The sequence below is a fragment of the Egretta garzetta genome, unplaced genomic scaffold, assembly GCF_000687185.1.
Source record: "Egretta garzetta isolate BGI_Z169 unplaced genomic scaffold, ASM68718v1 scaffold378, whole genome shotgun sequence".
NCBI classification, from domain to species: domain Eukaryota; kingdom Metazoa; phylum Chordata; class Aves; order Pelecaniformes; family Ardeidae; genus Egretta; species Egretta garzetta.
This window is the reverse complement of record NW_009260597.1, coordinates 200,188-203,969: the sequence shown is the minus strand read 5'-3', so window position 1 is coordinate 203,969 and position 3,782 is coordinate 200,188.

Here is a 3,782-nt window from a genome sequence, read left to right as displayed (position 1 = left end):
TCAGGTTTTAGAGGCATGATCTCTATTTCTTTTTTTTCATTAAAAGTATCACCCAGATTTTCTGTGGAAATATTTAACGGTACTGGGGCAGGAAAATACCCCTCTGGAAACCTGCAAAATACATTTTTCCATCTGGAGAGTGGATTATTAATAACTAGAGTTTTCTAGCAGTTTTTGCACTTCCATTAAAATATTTTCCTGTCTACCCTTTCTTTTGCTTGTTTGGAACATGAGACAGCCAGGTCCCAGGCCAGAAGGCGACTGCTGCCGTGCCCTCGCTATCTGTGCCCTCTCGATGGAGCTCCCAGGATACGATTCACAGCAGCTGCTGCTTTCCAGGCAGCGCTGGGCTGACTGACCCTCGTGTGCCTACAGACCGCCACCCGTCAGGATCTTCCTGAGGTGCAAAAGCAGGAGAACAGTTATCTGGGGAGTTGGAGCTCTCTTAGCTGTTCATATCCCAACTAAACACGATGGCAATTTTGGGGGGTTAGGAAAAGGTACTTCATGGGCCACAGGGCACATACCCTGACAAATAATTGGAAATGCTGTTGTGCAGTAGAAGCGTGAGGTCTTCTTTAAAGGTGGATTTGTTATAATGCAGTGTACCAGGCCAGCCTGCTCTTCCTTTGCAACAGAGATGTGAGTTAGTACAGATGATGTAGCACTTCTTGCTGGACTGTGATACTAGTATTATTATTTCTGCAAAGCTTAGAACAAAACCACCGTGCGACTGCCCAAACTAAATGAGACGATGTCACTTTGCAGCATTTCTCAGCAGCTGGATCTGAGACCAGTTTCTTTTTGTGGTTGCTGAGTAATGGGTTCAGCATTTCACAGAATCCTTGGAGGTTTTCTTAGCCAGTGTCTCAGGCTTCTTGAGAAACAAGATTCTCCCTCCCACCAGTCTGTCAACGAGGAAGACGACCTTATGTGACTGGTGAAGTGGAGCCCCATGCCAGTCCCCTTTGTCACTGGAGTGGCTCTGGGTAAGAAAAGGGAACGTGTTTCTACCACAAGAAATCCACTGTCTTGTACAAATCATTTATCACAGAAAGCTGTATTACCAAGGCCAGTGCCTGTCTCTCCAGTGTGGCTGTGTGGGGACGGAGCTAGGATTTTTACCCTCTACCCATGCCCGTGGAGCAGTAAGGAGGGATTCTATGCTTGTTTTATCTTGTGCAGTAGGAGCGATATTCACACCTGCATCTACACACCGACCGGGACTAGGCTCGTGGCTGGGAGGCACCCCTCCTCTGGAGCTTCCCAAGGCTTTGATCATGGATGCTTGGGGTTGAGTGGGGGGAAATGTGCAATAAAGCTAATCTGTGGTGATGGGCATGTTCCTCCACTCCATGTTCATCTGCTGCTTCTGGCTCAAGGGCTCTGTGTTGTCCTGGGTTTCCCTTCTCTCCCTTCCCTTAACACTGATGCGGAGATGTATTATAGGACTGGATTGCGGCCACTAGCCAGGGCTTGCCATACATCGGTGTGACAGCAGCTCTAGCCTGCGCGGGACCCTAGGCCTCTCTCCAGGTCCAGGAGAGTTAAAAGCTGGTTATGGGCTTGACTTACTAGTTTTCTTAGAGGGAAACATTTTTAAGAAATCCTCTTGTAGGCATCACGTGTCTGTCCTTCAGCTTTATTTCAGGAACACCTTTTCTGTGCTTTTTCAGAGAAGCAGTGCTAGGCTTTCCAGAAGACTTTGCCCTAGCTGTGTTTATCAAGCTTAGGGAATAGAACACCAGAACTTTCCCTTTGCATGCTAGGAACCCTTGTTCAACAGGACACCAAATGCATGGCACGTTGGCCCTGGTGCTAATAAGAGTGAGTGTGGGAGGTGTGTGATGCAAGCAGTGCTAAATCTGAATGGGCATTAAAAAAGCAGCACAACTGAGACCTAACCCTGCTGAGGGGGATGGTTTTGACCTCCCTCTGTAACACACCGGGGAGGAAACGTCTGCTCAGGAGGTCTGGAGCTCAGGGGGCAGGGTGCATCCTCCCTCCTGCCCCTGCCTTCCGTCCCCTATCCAAAGTGTGTGCTTGTCCAGTCAAAGGAACTCTCAGATGAGCCGTAAAGAAGGGAAGACAGCTATGAGTTCCTGGCCTTTTGCACCCCACCCAGTTCTCGCTCTGTTTGCTTTTGTTCGTTTCCAACTCCAGTGAGTAAGGCTATGGTTGACCTTAAAATTCCTCAGAATTCGGGCTGTGGTTTGGAAATGGCTTTAAAGTACAGAACCTGAAATCAAAGAAAATAGATACTTCTACAGCAACACATGTTTCTCTCAGTCCCATAAGAAAGTGATGATTTGTTATGTCTCTGTTTTGTCTTTTCTTTATGTGATGCTCTGGGAACTTTCCACCTGTAAGACTTAAAATAGTCCTGATGGTTGTCAGCATACACCTGAGGTAATCCAGGAGGGAGGCTCCTAGATGAGCTCCATGTCCAAGATAAAAGGTGTCTGCCTCCCAGGGAACGGTCCTTTAATTGGAAGGCAGTCAGCTATGTTACCTAGAGTGAGTGATGATGCCTTCTCTTTCTGGCAGTAGATGATCTCATGCAGCTTTCACTTCAATTTCTGGAGGATTTTGTGCTTTACAGAGAAAAAAATATCCTTTTTCATGTCAGCTAAAGAATGTGAAGCTACTGAGAGCTGCGGCAGGTCGGTATTATTGACTCTATCACTGTAAACCACGAATCTCAGGCGAGCTGTTCCTTGTTTGAAATAGCAGCTCTGGAAATCTTATAATTAAGGGAGGTTTTCCGGGGAATTTTAAATAGGCCTCTTTCATGATGGTGAAGCAAAGCTGAAAAAGTGAATCCTAGAAGCACAAAATCTGGTAAGCGAAGAAATATTCCTGCTTGAAAAAAGAAAACCCACTATGATTTGGGTGGGAGTTGTGACTCCCTGGCTTAACAATTACTTGAATAGACGGTCTGCCTACTGAAAGCACATTTAAGCCATTGATGTGAGGATGTGGGCATCTCGGAATGGGAGGAATAGGCTAATGGTGTCATGCTAACTAAGTCCTCTCATACGATCTGCCATTTGCCCTCGGATCAGTCCATCAGTGCGCAGTCCAGCCAAGAGAACACACCTTACTCATTATAGTCAGGGGTTATGGCCTTGAGAACGGTCAGAGACTTGAGAAAAATCTTTTTGCCAAGAGTCACTTCAAGTAGGTAGCAGCGAGGATGTAGAAATCTGTGCTTTAAATCGGAGAGATAACAAACTAGTTAAGATAGTCAGTAGCATCAAGGCTTTTGATGTAAGGTAACAGATCTCTTTTTTTTTTTTCTTTAATGAAAAGAGGTAGCTCCTGGAGTATTTACATAACCCTTGCTTAAGAAGTCACCAGAGTATAGTGAATTTAACCATCTGTTGGTTGTAACATTTCAGCTCTGCTACAGCCATCAATGCAGAAAATGTTATCCATCCCTTAGGAACACTTGAGCATCCTAAATTGCTTGGCTGAGGCTGGACTCAGAGCTGAGTTATTGCTCTGTCGCAGTGCTCCTCTCTCTCCCACAGTTGCTTCCAGCTGTCCCTTGAAGAGAAGGTTTTCCACGCTGTTTCCAAGCTGATGGGCAGCTGGGGTGGCCAAAGAATGTCTCTGTCAAAACAAGCCTAAGACCCTATCATGTTCATTTTCTTATTCACGGTGGGAGTTTTGCACTGTGCTTTATCAAACAGTTTCCCAAAAAGCCTATTTTTAGTCAGGTACTTAGGCTAGAGGATTTTGAAATGCAGTCCTAGTCCTAAAAGAAACTGTTTTAAAAA